Source organism: Miscanthus floridulus, chromosome 13 (genome assembly GCF_019320115.1).
Source record: "Miscanthus floridulus cultivar M001 chromosome 13, ASM1932011v1, whole genome shotgun sequence".
Lineage (NCBI taxonomy): Eukaryota > Viridiplantae > Streptophyta > Magnoliopsida > Poales > Poaceae > Miscanthus > Miscanthus floridulus.
In genome coordinates, this window is record NC_089592.1 from 80,852,469 (window position 1) to 80,872,374 (window position 19,906).

At 43.7% G+C, this 19,906-nt stretch overlaps 1 pseudogene; it reads left to right on the forward strand.

The window, feature by feature from the left end:
- The window catches only part of LOC136498994 (probable lipoxygenase 8, chloroplastic), a 49,706-nt pseudogene that overhangs the window by 13,279 nt on the left and 16,521 nt on the right, over positions 1-19,906 (forward strand).

A 19,906-nucleotide genomic window follows, 5' to 3' on the forward strand; every position in this document is an offset into this window, starting at 1 on the left:
CTCAAGGAGTCCGGTAGTGAGAGGAAGACGACCATATATAGGGTGCGTGGCGTCTTCGTCATCAGCGCGGTTGTCGGAGGCGCCGAGCGGCAGCAGTAGCGCGAGCGCTGCAGCGTCGTCGGCCATGGCGGCAGCGGCGGTGCGTATGACGGCGGTGGCGACGATCAAGGTCACCGTCGGCGGGTTCCTGAACAGCTTGAGGCCATCCAGGGCCATCGACGACGTCAAGGACCTCATCGGCAGGTCGCTCTACCTCGAGCTCGTCAGCTCCCAGCTCGACGCAAGTACGTGAGCACACTACTCTATCTATTATCTCGCTCGATGGCTCTCTAGCTCCAATCCTATTGTTATTTTTTTTCTTGCATGTTATATATTCCATTATTTCCATATCGATATTATATCGGGTTGGAAATGAAATCACTCGACGGCCAATCATGAGCGAGCATACATGCACATGAAGTATTTATTTTATGCACATGTACTAGTTACTACTACTCAACTAACAATAAATCAACAACCTAAGATTGGAAATCATTAATACTTAATTTCTCAAAGCTGCCTTTTTTTACAAATATATATATATAGGACGAATCTAGCTAGCAAGAGAAGACTTAGGCAAATAATACTTAATAAAGAATAATGACCCCTAATTAATGAACGTGTTAATTAGTTCTTCTAGTAGTATATATATAGCTTAATTAGAGACACTAGTAGAGAACAGACCTTTGATCCTCGGTTAAAATGTACTAGAGATACCTTTAGTCCCGGTTGATGGCTCCAACCGGGACTAAAGGTCCCTGCCCAACGGCTACTGCGCCAGACAGAGGTGGCAGGGACCTTTAGTCCCGGTTGGAGCCACCAACCGGGACTAAAGGTATACTTTTACTCCTGGTTGGTGGCTCCAACCGGGAGTAAAGGTCTACTCCCGGGCCGTGGCTGCGCCCGGGGTTGAAAAGTTACCTTTAGTCCCGGTTGGAGCCACCAACCGGGACTAAAGGTCCCCCTTTATATCCCGGCCGTCTCCTTCCTCTCCGAGCCCGAGCTCAGCACATTTTGAAGCTCACTGCAGTAGTGTTCTTGCTTCCTCCCTCCCTCCATTGTTCCTCCATCCATTCTTCGATTCCTCCGTCGATTTCTTCGATTTCTCCGTCGATTCTTCAGTTGTAAAGGTTACCAATCTCATACTCTCATTTTCACCATTGTCTTATCTCATTTTGTTTACTATATATATATTGTTCTTTATTGTGGTTTTTTTTTCATTTGTAAGCAATTTGAGCTCAAAATCACTTCAAGCTTGCATATTTGCATGAAAGAAGGTTAAAGTAGCTAGTTGAACTTGCGGACCGTGTTCATCTCGGCGAGCATGTTCTCTGCCGAGCGGTAACGGACGTCAAGGAGGAGCTTTGATTCTACGAGGGAGAGCGGCAACGGTCGTGGAAGACCGTGTTCCCTTCCTCGTAGAATCAAAGCTCTTCCGTGGCAAGTACGGTGCCGTCCGGTGGAGAAATGCTCGCCGCGATGATCACGTAAGCAAGTTCAACTAGTACGGATGGTTATTTATTCACATGTCCCGATATCGTCGCAGTAGTCTGTCAATCACCGTACTTTTTATTTTAACTTTTTATGAAATGAAAAACTTAGAAAATAGTTAGAAAATTATAGAAAATCCGTACTAGTTGAACTTGCGGACCGTGTTTATCTCGGCGAGCATGTTCTCTGTCGAGCGGTAATGGACATCAAGGAGGAGCTTTGATTCTACGAGGGAGAGCGACAACGGTCGTGGAAGACCGTGTTTCCTTCCTCGTAGAATCGGAGCTCTTCCGTGGCAAGTACGGTGCCGTCCGGTGGAGAAATGCTCGCCGAGATGATCACGTAAGCAAGTTCAACTAGTACGGATGGTTATTTATTCACACGTCCCGATATCGTCGCAGTAGTCTGTCAATCACCGTACCCAAACGTAAGCAAGGTCAACTAGTACTGATTGTTATGTGTGTACACTCACATTCTTCTATTAATTTGCGGAAATATCATGTGAATTACTTACCTGCCGCAGTAAAAGACGAGAACACAATGACCATTAAAAATATCATTGTTTAGAGATATAGATAATTTTATAGTTTCTTAATTTTATTTGTTTATAAAATGAGAAATTTATAGTGTATTAAAAAATGAGTATAGAGAGTAGATGGCAACTGCTTCCGGGTCCTCGGCCTCTCATGGGTTTCCAAAGCGACTTAGGCCGGGCCTCCCTCTCATTCCATGCGGCAAGTGTCGTGATGAGACAAAGATTGTGATGGAGTACCGAGTAAAGAAGGAGGGTCCCAACAAGGATCGTATCTTCTACAAGTGTCCGGATCGCAATGTGAGTTTATACCTATCGTATTTAATGATTATGGTTAGTTTATACCTATTTTCATGATGGTTGTGATTAAAGTTCTAATTTTTTGTTTTAATTTCAGTGGGATGGCAGGGGACGATGTTCAGGCTTCTACTGGGAGGAAGAGTATGTTGAACTCGTGCAAAAAATATCTTGCACAACAGGCAGATACGGCGGCTAATGAGGCAGTGATCCAGCCGAAGAAGCCCAAAGATGTTGCACAATCGAAGGATCTGTCTGTTTTAGTTGAGATTGGTCGCGAAATCCTTGTGCTCCTGAAATGTATTTTAGCTTTAGTTCTTTTAGTAGTAGTTGGGATTGTCTACATTGTAGCGATGCTTTCATAAATTTGTACCTTTTGTGGTGGCACACATGTTGTATAAATAATTAATTATGATATAGGTTTTAATATGGTATTTATGTCATGTAATGCAGATGAGCCGGCATTAGATGTACAATGCTGATCGCCGCTCCCAAGAGTTCATTGACGACGTGCACTCTTTGTTACGTGCGGCCGAGGCAAATAAACGCGACGGTTTCATGTGCTGCCCATGTGCCATATGTAAGAATACGGTGGAATATCCTTGCTCAAGGACTCTTCATTCACACTTGTTGAAGTCGGGTTTCATGCCAAACTATATTTGTTGGATGAAGCACGGAGAAACCGGCGTTGTAATGGAAGAAGGTGAAGAAGAACAATGGGACGACAATGATATTATTCCCGATGGTGCGTGCTTCAATGATACTGCAATGGGAGAAGCTGAAGAAGAGGTAGCCACAGAAGATGAGTATGCTGGTGATCTTTGTCAGGTCATTCGTGATGCACAAAGAGAATGTGAAAGTGAAAAGGAGAAGATCAAGTTCGAGCGGATGCTAGAAGATCACAACAAATTGCTGTACCCAACTTGTGATGCAGGGCAGAAAAAGTTGGGAACCACACTAGAATTGCTGCAATGGAAGGCAAAGAATGGTGTATCTGACAAGGGATTTGGAGAGTTACTAAAAATCCAAAAGAAGATGCTTCTGAAGGACAATGAATTGCCCGCCACTACCTACAAAGCAAAACAAGTTGTCTGTCCTATGGGGCTAGAAATCGAGAAGATACATGTATGTCCTAATGACTGCATCCTGTACCGTGGCAAAGAGTACGAGAAATTGGATGCATGCCCGGTATGCCATGCATCGCGGTATAAGATCAGGCGAGATGACCCTGGTGATGTTGAGGGCGAACGTCCGCGGAAGAAAATTCTTGCCAAGGTTATGTGGTATGCTCCTATAATACCACGCTTGAAACGTCTGTTCAGAAACAAAGAATATGCAAAATTATTGCGATGGCACAAAGAAGACCGTAAGGTAGACAATATGTTGAGACACCCTGCTGATGGGTCCCAGTGGAGAGCAATCGATAGAGAATTCCCGGAGTTTGCAAATGACACAAGAAACTTAAGGTTTGCTTTAAGTACAGATGGTATCAATCCTTTTGGAGAGCAGAACAGTAGTCATAGCACTTGGCCTGTTACTCTAAGTATCTACAACCTTCCTCCTTGGTTATGCATGAAGCGAAAGTTCATTATGATGCCTATGCTCATCCAAGGCCCGAAGCAACCTGGCAATAACATCGATGTGTACCTGAGACCACTTATTGATGAACTTCTCATTTTGTGGAATAAAGAAGGTGTACGTGTGTGGGATGAGTACAAACAGGAACACTTTGATCTGCGAGCATTGTTGTTCGTAACAATCAATGATTGGCCTGCTCTAAGTAATCTTTCAGGACAGTCAAACAAGGGATATAATGCATGCACACACTGCTTCGGTGATATTAGAGGTGTATTCTTGAAAAAAATGTCGAAAGGTCGTGTACCTTGGCCATCGTCGATTTCTTCCTGCAAATCACCCTGTAAGAAAGAAAGGCAAGCATTTTAAAGGGAAGACAGACCACCTGACCAAGCCTCGCAACCGAACCGGTGAGGATGTACTCGATATGGTCAATGATGTGAAAGTCATCTTTGGAAAAGGACATGGCAGCCAACCTATTCCAAACGACGCTAACGGTCACGCACCCATGTGGAAGAAGAAGTCCATATTTTGGGACCTACCCTATTGGCAAGTCCTAAAGGTTCGCAGCTCGATCGACGTGATGCACCTGATGAAGAATCTTTGTGTGAACCTGCTAGGCTTCATGGGTGTGTATGGAAAGCCTAAGGACACATTTGAAGCATGATAGGACCTGCGTTGTTTGAGAGAAAGAGACAACCTACATCCAGAGAAGACAGATGATGAACGCCATTACCTACGTCCTGCCAGCTACACTCTAAGCAAAGAGGAGAAGGAAATCATGTTTGAATGCTTAAACAACATCAAGATACCATCTGCATTCTCCTCGAATATAAAGGGTATTATAAATGTGCCAGAGAAGAAATTCTGTAACTTAAAGTCCCATGACTGTCACGTTCTCATGACGCAATTACTTCTAGTTGCATTAAGAGGAATTCTACCTCCAAATGTACGTCTAGCCATCGTGAAGCTATGTGCATTCCTCAATGCAATTTCTCAGAAGGCAATTGATCCAATTGATCTAGCTAAACTATAGAATGATGTGGTTCAATGTCTCATCAGCTTTGAGTTGGTGTTCCCTCCTTCCTTCTTTGATATCATGACACACCTCCTAGTTCACCTAGTCAAGGAGATTTTCATTCTCGGTCCTGTGTTCCAACACAATATGTTTCCCTTAGAGAGATTTATGGGAGTCCTGAAGAAATATGTTCACAACCGTGCTCGCCCAGAAGGAAGCATCGCCAAGGGCTATGGAACAGAAGAGGTCATTGAGTTCTGTGTTGACTTTATTCCCGACCTTGACTCGATTGGTGTTCCTGAATCGAGACATGAGGGGAGACTAAGCGGAAAGGGGACACTAGGGTGGAAAACATATATTGGTATGGAGGATGATTATTTCAATAAAGCGCACTACACAGTTCTACAGAACTCCTCTTTGGTAGATCCATATATTGAGACACACAAGGATCTCTTACGATCCGAGTTTCTAGGGAAGACTGATGCTTGGATTACGCGTAAGCACATGGAAACTTTCGGCGGTTGGTTGCGAAAAAATGTCAAGGTGATGAGAGCATCCATGAGCAACTGTATTTATTGGCTATGCAACCATCATGGCATATCGTCACATACAAAGGGTACGAGATAAATGGGAACATATTCTACACAGTAGCCCAAGATAAAAGGAGTACCAACCAAAACAGTGGTGTCCGCATAGATGCCATAGACCCGAATGGGAATAAGCAGACATATTATGGCCGCATAGATGAAATATGGGAACTAGAATATGCACCTACTTTGAAGATCCCATTGTTCAAGTGCCAATGGGTCAAGGTGACCGGAGGCGGAGTAACAGTAGACAACGAGTATGGAATGACAACAGTAGACCTTAGTAATATTGGGTACAAAGATAAACCATTCGTCCTTGCCAAGGATGTGAATCAAGGTGTTCAATGTCAATGATATGTCTACCAAACCAAAAAGGGGGAAAAACGATAATGACTCAACCAAAGAGCCAAAGCGCCACATAGTTCTTTCAGGGAAAAGAGTCATCGTGGGAATTGAGGACAAGTCAGACATGTCAGAAGATTATAAAAAGGATGACCGAATTCCGCCCTTCAAAGTGAACAAAGACCCTAGCATCTTGGTAAATGATGAGGACACTCCATGGTTACGACGCGATCATAACCAAGGGACATACGTAAAGAAGAAGTTCACTGCTGTGCCCACTTGATGATATAGTTATTTAATGTAGTGTGTGTTTGAGATATTATGTAATAATTATGAATTCAGATGTTTCTTATGTCGTGTTTCAAATTAAATCAATGTTTGATTTGGTGGGATTTCTCTCTCGAAAAGTTAAATTAGGATATTGAGTGATGAAAAATTAAAATATTAACGTTCAAATGATGTGAAAACAAATTTTCTGTCCAAAACCAATAGTTTTAATAATTTTAATTAAACACTACATTTTTGCATTAACGAAATAATAAATATTAGTTACATTATGTTTTATAATTATAACAAAAAATAAAAAAAGTTAGGTTATAGATTTTTCTTATGTGCAATAAAGAAAAAAATCCATATTTTTAACAAAATAATTTTATGCCTTTTATTTAATTTACTATGTATTTAACAAGGCTATGTATTTAACAAAATAAAACAGGCGGGAAACGAAACTGCAGCCCACCTTTACTCCTGGGTGGGCTTCCCACCCAGGAGTAAAGGTGGGCTGCAGTTTCGTGGCCCGCCAAAAAAAACCCTTTACTCCCGGTGCGTGTTACCAACCGGGTTTACTCCCGGTTGGTAAGACACACCGGGAGTAAAGGTACCTTTACTCCCGGTTGGTAATACGCACCGGGAGTAAAGGTACCTTTACTCCTGGTTGGTAATACGCACCGGGAGTAAAGGACCTTTACTCCCGGTGGGGGGATGGCACCAGGAGTAAAGGGGTGTGGCCTATATATACCAGTGCCATCTTTCTTCCTTGCGTTCTTCGCCGATTCCTCTCCCCCTGCGCCCACGCCACCTGGCCCGCCACACCAAGGACGCCGCCGCCACCCCGCCCGACGCCGGTCATCGCCACCGCCTCGCGCGCGTTCGCGGTCCCCATGCCACCCCGCGCGCCGATGACCTCGCTGCTGCTGCCCGCCCCGGCCCAACGCGCGCGCCAGCCGCTGCTTGGTTTGGTAAGTTTTGGTAAGTTTGTTCGTCATTAGCGCCGACGACCTCGCTGCTGATGCGATCTTGAACAATGCGGATGTGTACTGTGTTGTAAAAATGTTAAGTTCGTCATCCACGAGTGTGCACAAGTGGCTGTTGTCGGCCACCAGGCCATTCCTTAACGACGACGACAAGCGTAGTCTTCGTCATTAGCGCGCGTAAATCCAGCGACACCAACGAAAACGGCAAATTAAGCGTACGACGATACAGTGGCTAGTCACCATTTATCTTTAAAAATAGTTACAGATATTACGATTGATGTTTCAAGTTACCACCATAAATCGATTTATAAAGACGGTTGGTATATCACCCTGAAATCAATTTGTAGACATAGTTGGTAATAATGTGACCGGTCTCAAAAAGAAATACAACGTAATGAAGTTCATAACCCTTTCAAGTTAGATTGAGAACTTTCTATTGAAGTTGAGCTAGAAGACATGTACAACCTTTACTTGATGATATTTTCAATTAAAATAGTATATGGCCCCAAAATTATGCTTTAAATTTTTAGTTTTTCAAATTCAATTTTAAATTTTTTCAAACGATTCTTTAATCATATACTATATAGTGTGTGATGGGATTAAAACTTTGTATGTAAGCACCATGCGTTTCTATGTATACGGCGGAGCACCGCCGCCCTCGTTCGCCCTAGGGTTTAGGGTTTATACGGCAGAGCACCGCCGCCCCCGTTCACCCATGTGTACAAACATATATACGGTGGAGTGGAGCACTGCCACTCTCGTCACACCGCCCTTTCTCTCTTCTTCCTCGCGCCCGTGGCCCTCCACCGTGCCCGCCCGAGGTGAGTTCTCGTCTCTCGGCTTTCGTGGCAATGAGAAGACAAACGCTAGCAACGACGACATCAATCTTACCATACCTTTCAAGCCTTTCAAGGTTCAAGCCTTCTGTTGGTAGCTAGGGAGCGTGGGCTCGCCATAACCATCGCAGACCCTGCCCTGGATAGGGTACGGGGGTTCGAGGAGCAAGCGGATGAACTCCATCTTGCCGTAGCCATAGAGAGGATGCACAAGAGTGTCATCGGCGAGCGCGCAACACGTGTGGAGAGGATGCACAAGAGAGTCTCGTCGTCGTCAGCACACCGGCCCGCCTCACGTCATCGTCGTCAGCATACCGGCCACCACGCCGACACGTATATATATGTCATTTGTATTCATATGCATGTATGTATACGTCGCGGAGCACCGCCGCCCTCGTTCGCCTATGCGTTTCTATGTATACGGCGGAGCACCGCCGCCCTCGTTCACCCATGTGTACAAACATATATACGGTGGAGTGGAGCACCGCCACTCTCGTCACACCGCCCTCTCTCGTGGCGTAGTCGATCAACATTCGTATTACGTGTCGGCATAAGATATATTGTACAAACATATATACTAGGGCAAAATGCATATTGTTCGTAGATTTTATGCATGTAAGCAAAGATTTGACGTACTATATATTGGTTTTGTTTTTTGAAGCTAGATGGCTGACTCGAGAAACATGGATGAGGAGGAGTTGATGATGAATTTGATCAACACTGGCACTCAAATTGCCGGCGATGATGGTGCTAAAAATAACATGCAAGAGGATGCAGATGACGGGAGTCAGTACTTAGCTCTTGAACAAAATGAGCAACAACATATTGGCCAAGTATATATTTTTTATTATTAGCTATATATATTATCATATGTCTTATGTGTGCTCATGACATTAAAAATAATGTTTATGTTTTGTAGCCCTCTGGATCGACATCAACAACTACAACGAAGAGTAAAAATGTTCGAGGTCCCAAAAAGCCATTGGAGGGCCGCTTCATCATCTCGGAGTTCAATGTGGATACAGGCGAACTGGGGGGGCCAAATAAAACGAAATTCGTGCACCACTGTGGTTATCTTGTACGGGACCTGGCTCCTCGATCAGTACCCTGCGAATGGAAGAAGAAGACCAATGCTCCTCATATCAGTTTTGTCTCCGATCGTGACAAGACATTAATTTGGAATGATGTCTTGGAACATTTCACACTCCAAACAGATGGTTATGATGATATAATAGATGGTGATGAATTGAAGGAGCGAGTTAGGGATTGGGCAATGAAGAAGATGGCCACCCAGTTTCAGACTTGGAAGAAACACCTATACACGACGTATGTCAAGAAGAACATAGCACCAGATTTTACTGTCCCAGGCCCGATCTCAAAGCAGAGGCCCTATTGGGATGAGTTTGTACAGTACAAGACGTCAGAAGAGGGTGTGAGTCGGGTGATAAAGAACCAACGTAATGCCCAACAGAAGACATACCACCATAACTTGGGATCAGGTGGCTACCCGACTGCCATTAAGAAGTGGAACAAAATGGAAGCAGACCTTCTTGCCAAGGGTATCTCACCACAATCACTCGAGTGGGGACAGCGTGCAAAGAATTGGTTTTTCGCTCATGGGGGAACACTGGACCAGGAGACAGGGAAGTGCGTTTATGGCGCAAGACTGCAAGAAGCAGCAGAAAGATTGTTTTATGCTTAGAGAGCTACTGCTAGTGGTGCGTTCAGGCCCAACAGAGAGAATGATGAATTGACATACGCCATCGGGACTATTGAACATGGTGGCCGAACTAGAGGCAAAGGAAGTGTCTCGTGGGAGCATGGATTCCCTCAGGACCGACCTTCCTACAGAAGCCGCCAAAGAAAGAAGGAAGAAGAGGCACAACGGCTCTAGAAGTTGGAGGAAGCGGTGCGTGAAGCACAGTAGTGGGAAAAAAACCTTGAAGCGAGAATGCAGGAGGAAATCAGAAGGCAAGTGCAAATAGCAGTGAGTGCAAGCAAGCAGGCATCAGAGCCAGGAATCAACATTAGCCAATCTGTTCAGTTGAAAGGCAGCTACGCTTCCACAGAGATACCAAAACAAGGGGACACAGGACTGCGCTTCCCTGTGGATGACATCACTGAACCTTGTACATCGTGTGAGCTACACATTCCGAAGGGGAATTCCACAATCAAGGTGGCTATCGGTCTTGTTAATCCTATCGATCGAACCAAGACACCAAGGATTCATGAGAATATAATCCAAGAAGGATATGCTACCATCTCGGTAGATAAAGCTGAAAAAGGTTTTAGTGATTTGCCTCTTGACATTCCTGGAGGTGATGGCGAGAAGACTCTCGGAGAAGCAGAGAAGACATTCATTCTATGGCGCAAGCGCTACATCATCATTCCCAAGATGTCGCCTCCACCTCTCCTGAACTACCTCACCATAGGTGCGGATGAAAACACTACATCATTAATTTATATTGGCTTAAATAATTAACAATCTGCTCATAATAATGTCATTCCTTTTTTGTAGCAGATCCTCCCCCAACCTAAGTCTAATTGTTCAATCGCCAGATCATCATAGTGCTCTGCACAATGACAATGTGTTGGAAGGCGAGGCTGCATCCACACCATCTCCAAGGAGGTCTCCAACGCCGCAGCCACCACCTCTAAGGAGGTCTCCAACGCCGCTGCCACCACCTCCAAGGAGGTCTCCAACGCCTCCCCCGCCCCCACCTACCAAGAAGCCAAGTACTAGCAAGAGGCCAGCCCTGCAAATGAAGAACCAGCCCCCGCCGGTAAAGAAAGCCACCGTGAAACCAAGGGCTATTCCCAAAATAATATTTGAAGAGAAGGAAGAAGTAACTGATGCATATAAAAAAGATATGTTCAGATTCTATGACAAAGAAGCAAGGAGTAACCTGGAGAAACCGTACTTCTTCGTAGCTCCAGATATTCTAAGAAAAAGGGTGGCTTCTTACCAGCAACAACAGCGGGAATCTCGTAAGCTGTCTAAAGCAATGGACTATGACCGCACTCTCACCAAGTCAATTGAGGTGGCACAGAAAAAGAAGCGGGCAGAGAAAGGAGTTGCACAACTCGGACAACAATCGCACCAATCAGTCCCCCCGCTAGTTGTTAGTAATGAATATGGTTCGAATTTAGGATTAATGTATCAGGCAAACATACCTCCGGATGTCGATTTGGATCACCTTGGTGAATTTATTGAAGAGACTGGTCTCGACCTTTACCAGATGTTTGGTGATGGAAACATTGAGAGTGCGGCGGAGGTTGATATTTGGAAGAAAAAATATGTACTAGGCCAGAGTCTATACAACCCTCAAGCCTTAGGTGATCTGGGGACGCAAATGTACCTGCTAAACAAGTGGTACATGCAGGCAGTCTACTGGTGGAGACTTCTGCGTTGGTGTCAGAATTAGAGACGAACATTGGTTCCAGTGGCGATGATGTTATGTATGTTGACTTTGCAGAATTTCATCAACTATGCCACCTGACCTCTCTGGACAAAGTTATCATTAGCTGCTATTGCCTGTAAGTAATAATTCTTTCGATCTATTATTAAACTCATCATATGTGTGTATATGCATATAAATTATCCTAACAAGTACTATATATATATAGATTTACAATGACTAGAGCTTAGAAAGAAAGGTTGCAATGAAATTGATTTTGTTGATCCTCATATAGTATTCAAAGACCCAGTTACTCCAATGCCTAATTGGAAGTCTGAGTCAGAGACTAACCTCATGAACTTCTTAGTGAACCAACGCCACAAGAAGGATATACTCTTTCCCTACAACTTCAAGTGAGTGTTAATAATGTCGATCATCCTTAATGGCTCATATGTTGATTCTAGTTAATTAATGAGTGTTATGCGTTATATCCTATAAACACATGCAGCAATCACTGGATATTGATGGACATCGATCTGGTGAAAAGTCACTTGATAATCTATGACTCGATGAGAAAACCACAACAAGACTACCAAGATATGATAGATATTATCCAGAGGTAATTTCGGTATCTCTAGCAACTATATATACACACAAACATGATGATTAACTATATCTGATGACGTGGCAAATTTTTTATTGGGCAGTGTTTGGAAAACCTTTATTGAGAAGCAACACATGGAAAAATGTAAAGCGCCACTGAATGTAATCCCTTTGAAAGTAAGTCCCCTAAATCGCATCATCTTTATTAATTAAACATATAGCTTTCACCGGATCACCAGAAAGGATGATAAATCTTTTCTCATAAAGTGGTGTCTGAGGCAGGAATAGGGGAACAACTACTTGTGGTTACTATGTTTGCAAGTTTATCAAGGTGGTCTCCCAAAGAACTCCTACAGAGACCCTCAAAGTACGTTAAAAATACACTATATATTCATTTAATTATTATTATTGATTGTGTTACTATGTCTTTATATATATATATATATATATATATATATATATATATATATGTATGTATGTATGTACATATATTAATTTATTTTCCTTTAATTCAAACCTGTAGGCTCGATGGTTGGAGGAAAAGGTCATACGGCAAGACCAAATCAAAGCAATTCAAGAGTCAATAGCCGGTTTTTTTAATGACCAGGTTATAGATTCCAAGGGCGAGTTCTACTTCGACCCAACACTACCATGGAAGCCAAGCTAGAGGATGAGAGGAAACTTGTTATATCACAACAACTGTAATGCAATCTTTTGTAATATATGCACATGAAATAATATAATGTAAAATACACATATGCATGCATGCATGTAAATATATATATGATGCATGCATATATATATATATATTCTATGCTTGAATTGTGTGATTTAATACGTTCATTGTGCTTGAACCGAAACATACTATACGCGCGTATAAATGTATAATTAGCAGCATATAATATGACTTCGAAAACATATTTTGAAAAGAAAACAAAAAATGAAAAGAAAAGAAAAAGAAAAAAATTAACCTTTAGTCCCGGTTGGTATTACCAACCGGGACTAAAGGGTGCCGGCCTCGTGGCATGTTAGGAGGCACCTTTAGTCCCGGTTGGTGTTACCCACCGGGACTAAAGGTCCCCCTTTAGTCCCGGTTCCTGACCCGGGACTAAAGGACCACCCTTTAGTCCCGGATGCTTGCTCCTGGGTGAGGGAACCAGGGACTAGAGGGGGTTCCCCACCGGGAGTAAAGGCTGTCTCTGTACTAGTGAGAGTGTATGAGGATAAAAAAATAATAATTAGTTAGTGTATGCATAAATAAAACAATATTAATTGACGCTTTACATACATGGTACTGCTACAAGTTGTACCCACTAGTAGAGAAACAACATTTGATCCCACCTCGAAATTTGGCTTTAGTCCCAGTTTTTTTGTGCCTGGAACTAGAGATACCTTTAGTCCCAGTTTGTAGCTCTAACCGAGACTAAAGGTCCCTGTCCAACGGCTACTGCGGCAGGCTTTTTCTGCAGGGGACCTTTAGTCCCGGTTGGAGTTGCCAACCGGGACTAAATGTTAACTTTTACTCCCGGTTGGTCCCTCCAACCGGGAGTAAAAGTCTACTCCCGGCTGGAGGCTCTGTCTAGGACTAGGAAGGGACCTTTAGTCCCGGTTTCTATCTTCAACCGGGACTAAAGGTCCCCTCCTATATAGCCCTTGTTCCTCCCCGAGTCCGAGCCACTTCGAGCTCAGTGTTCTTGCTTCATCGCCGGCCTCTCTCCTTCCTCATTACCGGTGTATCACAAGATTTCTTCCATTCCTCCATCGATTCTTCGGTTCCGAAGGTTACCAACTTTATACTCTCATGTTTCATCAGTAGCTTATTTCATTTTATGGACTGGATATATGTGGTTTTTTTTATGTTAGATTTTTTTATTTGTAAGCCAATTAAGCTCAAAATCACTTTAAAGTTTGCGTATTTGGATGAAGGAAGGTTAAAGTAGTTATTCAAAACTAGTATTGAGTTTTCAATTCTAGCATGCATAGCACACTTCATGGTTTGGAGATATAGAGAATTTTAGAGTTTTTTAATTTTATTTGTTTATAAAATTAAAAATTTATATTATATTAAAAATGAGTATAGAGAGTAGATGGCAACTGCTTCTGGGTCATCGGCCTCTCATCGGGTTCCAAAGCGACTGAGGCCGGACCTTCCTCTCATTACATGCGGCAAGTGTGAGGAGAAGATTGTGATGGAGTACCGGGTGAGGAAGGAGTGTCCCAACAAGGGTCGTATCTTCTATAAGTGTTCGGATCACAATGTGAGTTATTTTGTCGCATTTGATGATTATGGTTAATTTATACTTATTTTCATTATGATTGTGATTAAATTTCTAATTTTTTGTTTTAATTTCAGTGGGATGGCACTAGATGTTCAGGCTGGTACTGGGAGGAAGAGTATGTTGAACACGAGCAAAACTCTCTTCCACAGGTGGCTACGGCGGCTGATGAGGCAGTGATCCAGCGAAAGAAGCCCATAGATGTTGAACAAATGCATGATCTGTCTGTTTTAGTTGGAATTGGTCGTGAAATCCTTATGCTGCTGAAGTGCATTTTAGCTTTAGTTTTTTTAGTGGTAGTTGGGATTGTCTACATTGTAGCGAGACTTTCATAAATTAATACCTTATGTGGTAGCATGCATGTCGTATAATTAACTAATTATGTTCTAGATTTTAATATGGTATGTATGTCATGTAATGCAGATGAGCCGGCATTGGATGTACAATACTGATCGCCGCTCCCAAGAGTTCATTGAGGGCGTGCATTCTTTCTTACGTGTGGCCGAGGCAAACAAACCCGATGGTTTCATGTGCTGCCCATGTGCCATATGTAAGAATTTGAAGGAATATGTTAGCTCAAGGAGTCTTCATTCACACTTGTTGAAGTCGGGTTTCATGCCAAACTATATTTATTGGACGAAGCACAGAGAAACCGGGGTTGTAATGAAAGAAGGTGAAGAAGAACAATGGAACGATGATGACATTATTGCTGAATATGGTGCCTTCAATGATACTGCAATGGGGGAAGCTGAAGAAGAGGTAGTGGCAGAAGATGAGCCCACTGATGATCTTGGTCAGGCCATTCGTGACGCACAAAGAGAATGCGAAAGTGAAAAGGAGAAGATCAAGTTCGAGCGCATGCTAGAGGATCACAAGAAATTGCTATATCCAACTTGTGATGCGGGACAGAAAAAGTTGGGTACCACACTAGAATTGCTGCAATGGAAGGCAAAGAATGGTGTATCTGACAAGGGATTTGGGGAGTTACTGAAAATCCAAAAGAAGATGCTTCCGAAGGATAACGAATTGTCCTTCACTACGTACGAAGCAAAACAGGTAGTCTGCCCTTTGGGATTAGAAATCCAGAAGATACATGCATGTCCTAATGACTGCATCCTCTACCGTGGTGAGGAGTACGAGAAGTTAGATGCATGCCCGGTATGTCATGCATCGCGGTATAAGATCAGGTGAGATGACCCTGGTGATGTTGAGGGCGAACGTCCCACGAAGAAAATCCCTGCCAAGATTATGTGGTATGCTCCTATAATACCACGCTTGAAATGTCTGTTTAGAAACAAAGACCATGCAAAGTTGTTGCGATGGCACAAAGAAGACCGTAAGGTAGACAATATGTTGAGACACCCTGCTGATGGGTCCCAGTGGAGAGCAATCGATAGAGAATTCTCAGAGTTTGCAAATGACGCAAGAAACTTAAGGTTTGCTTTAAGTATGGATGGTATAAATCCTTTAGGGGAGCAGAGCAGTAGTCATAGCACTTGGCCTGTTACTCTGTATCTACAACCTTCCTCCCTGGTTATGCATGAAGCGTAAGTTTATTATGATGCCAGTGCTCATCCAAGGCCCAAGGCAACCTGGCAACGACATCGATGTGTACCTGAGGCCACTAGTTGAAGAACTTCTACTTTTGTGGAACAGACCAGGTGTACGTGTGTGGGATGAGCACAAACAGGAGCACTTTGACCTGCGAGCATAAACTCCTCCTTGGTGGATCCATATATCGAGACACATAAAGAGTTGCTTCGATCCGAGTTTTCAGGGAAGTCTAAAGCTTGGATTACGCGTCAGCACATGGAAACTTTCAGCGACTGGTTGTGAAAAGAATGTCAGGGTGATGAGAGTATTGATGAGCAACTGTATTTGTTAGCTAGACAGCCATCGTGGCATATCCTCACACAGGGGTGGATCCAACGGTGGGGCGGGGGGGGGGGGGGGGGGGGCTCGAGCCCCCCCTACCCATACCGGATTAGTGGAACCTCGTGTAGAGCCCTCATGAATTTTTATGCAAAGTTCTATAGTGTAGGGGGGCTGAGACTTAAGATCAAGCAGCAGTATTGTTCAGCCCCCCCTAAAATATTTCCTAGATCCGCCGCTGTCCTCACATACAAAGGGTACGAGATAAATGGGAATACATTTTACACAGTAGCCCAAGATAAAAGGAGCACCAACCAAAACAGTGGTGTCCGCATAGATGCCACTGACCCTAATGGAAATAAGCAAACATATTATGGTCGCATAGAGAAGATATGGGAACTAAACTATGCACCTACTTTTAAGGTACCTTTGTTCAAGTGTTAATGGGTAAAGGTGACTGGAGGCGGGGTAACAGTCGACAACCAGTATGGAATGATAACCATAGACCTCAACAATATTGGGTACAAAGACGAACCGTTTGTCCTTGCCAAGGATGTGAATCAGGTGTTCTATGTCAAGGACATGTCTACAAAACCGAAGAGAGGGAAAAACAACAATGACCCAATCAATGAGCCAAAGCGCCACATAGTTCTTTTAGGGAAAAGAAACATCGTCGGAATTGAAGACAAGTCAGACATATCAGAAGATTATGAAAAGGATAACCGAATTCCACCCTTCACAGTGAACAAAGACCCAAGCATCCAGCTAAATGATGAGGACACTCCATGGTTATGACGCGATCATAACCAAGGGATATACGTTAAGAAGAAGTTCACTACTATGCCCGCTTGATATATATAGTGATCTATTAGACCTATTATGTAATAACTGTGACTTCAGATTTTTTTTTGTGTTTTCATATTTTCTATGATTTAAATGAATTTTCTGCTTGACGGTGGATTTCCCGTAGAGAATGTGTGATGAAAAACCAAATGATCAACGTTAATAAGATGTGAAAACTTATTTCCTGTCAAAAAGTAATAGTTTTAATGATTTTAATCAAGTAGTATATTTTTGCATGGTGCAAATTGTAATTATTATTTACACTATGTTAAATATTTATACAGTAAAATAAAAGAGTTTAGGTTACAAATTTTTGTTGTGTATAATAATGCAAAACCAAGTCTAGAAATATTTATTATAATTTTTTGGATGATATTTTATTTATTAGGCAATTAATAACTCTCTGCATATTTATATAAAAGAAATAAAAAAAGGGAAAACGTTTGGAACCAACTGCAGCCCACCTTTGCTCCCGGGTCGATCAACCACCTGGGACTAAAGGTTGGCTACATTTTCGTGGCATGCAAAAAAAAATAACTTTAGTCCCGGGTCATGGATGCACCCGAGACTAAAGGTCAGACCTTTAGTCCGGGTTCTTACCATCAGCTGGGACTAAAGGTTCTTTAGTCCCGGGCCGTGGCTTCACTTTACCATAACCTGGGACTAATGGTTGGCTACGTTTTCGTGGCCCGCCAAAAAAATAACTTTAGTCCCGGGTCATGGCTGCACCCGGGACTAAAGGTCAGACCTTTAGTCTGGGTTCTTACCATCAACCGGGACTAAAGGTTCTTTAGTTCTGGGCCGTGGCTCCACCCGGGACTAAAGATCCACCAAATATATATCGCCTCGTCTTCTTCTCCCCATCCATCGTCTTCATTCTTCGCCCGAGAGCCACCGCGCCGCTGCCGCTCCCCATAGCTGCTAGACGCCTCCACGCGCCTATCCCATCTCTCACAATCTCCGCCAGCGGCCCGGCTCGCGCCTCTCCCATTCGTGCACGGCGCCTAGACCCAGATCCGCCGCCATCATCCTCGCCCTCACCCATCTCCGCCAGCGGCCCGGCTCTGATTTGGATCCACCACGGCCTCATCGCCGTCGTCGATCCTCGTCCTCATCGTCGTCCCCATCGCATCCTCGTCGTCCTCCACGCTCATCGTCCTCGTCAGCGCGCTCATCCTCGTCATCGACTTGATTAAAACCTCCATCCATAGTGCTTGTGTTGCTCGCCGTGCTATATGTGAGCAACAGTGTGTGTATATTTATTTGTAGATTTTATTTGTGTATGAGTGTGTGCTCGGACCGGCTCGTGTCTGGTCGGTGGTGGGTGCAGCCGATGCAGCGAAGGTTTGCAGGTGGCCAGAATGTCGTGCTCGCCATCCCTTTCGGCTTGGGTGTCGCCGGTGTGGGGAGATTAGAGTTCTGCACGCTCCTGTTCACGGTCACAGCTGCGAGGAGGGAAGCGGCGATGGCCACGGCTGCGGGGAGGGTGGCTTCGGTTGAGGAAAAACTTAAGCCCATGGCGGTAGCGGCAGATGCCTGGGGGCATCGGTACAGCTGTGTTGAGCGCAAAGCAGTGCCGATGGCGTTTGACGCGCCCAAGTGGGCATGGATGGCGTACAGGAGGCGTTCGATGGGCAAGTTGGCATTGGCTCGTTGGCTCCGTCCGTCGCTTGGAACGCACGTACTAGTTGAACTTGCGAACGCCGGCCCCTAGATCCGAGACGTTCGACGGCGTCCGTGACGTAGTAGCAGGGCACATAGTTCTCATACTCGGGCGGGCATACCTTCGCCTCCTTGGCGCGGACTAGTTAGAAAATTGTAGAAAATCCATAATAGTTGAACTCGCGGACCGTGTTCAGCTCGGCGAGCATGTTCTCTGCCGAGCGGTAATGGACATCAAGGAGGAGCTTTGATTCTACGAGGGAGAGCGGCAACGGTCGTGGAAGACCGTGTTCCCTTTCTCGTAGAATTGGAGCTCTTCCGTGGCCAAGTACGGTGCCGTCCGGTGGAGAAATGCTCACCGATACGATCACATAAGCAAGGTCAACTAGTACGGATGGTTATTTATTAGCACGTCCCGATATCGTTGCAGTAGTCTATCAATCACTGTACCCAAACGTAGTATATATATATAAATATAAACGATAAACGATTATTATGTGTGTACACTCCTATTCTTCTATTAACCTGTGGAAATATCATGTGAATTACTTACCTGCCACAATGACCATGGCCACGGCCATGAAAAATGCCAACGACACAACACTAGCAGCCTTGTTGGCAAGCACCATTGTGTTGTTGGGACGAATTACTGTATGGAGAGAAGCACTTGTTCCTCTCTGTCTGGATGGGTTCTTGTTCATTCATTGCTCTCCTCTTCCCCACCGGGTTATATATACCTAGAGTGCTGTTATTACATTTGTTGCATCAATATCTTACTTTTACCAAAGTCTCCTTTGACGAACTTTCTGGAAGCCGTAGAGTAATCAATAGAGTCTACTGGAGTACAGATACAGAAATGATTTTTTACAAATGTTACTATCCTTGAGGTGGCACGTCCTGCAGGAGTTCATTTTATAGATATAGTTTTTATTTTTTATAGATATATCTAGTGGTGTAAAAGCTAGATGGCTGCCTCGAGAGACAACATGGATGAAGAAATGATGAATATTATCAACACCGGCACTCAATTTGCCGATGGTGACCAGCAGGATGTAGATGACGGGAGTCGATACCTGGCTCTTGAAGATAACCAAGAAAATATTGTGCAAGAAAATACTGGCGAGGTATATATATTTATATATATATTTGAATATTATATTTATATATATATTTGAATATTATATATATATATTTGAACATCTATCATCTATTATGTGTACACATGATATTGATTTATTCTTTTTTATACGTAGCCCTCTAGATCGACGACCACAACAGTGAA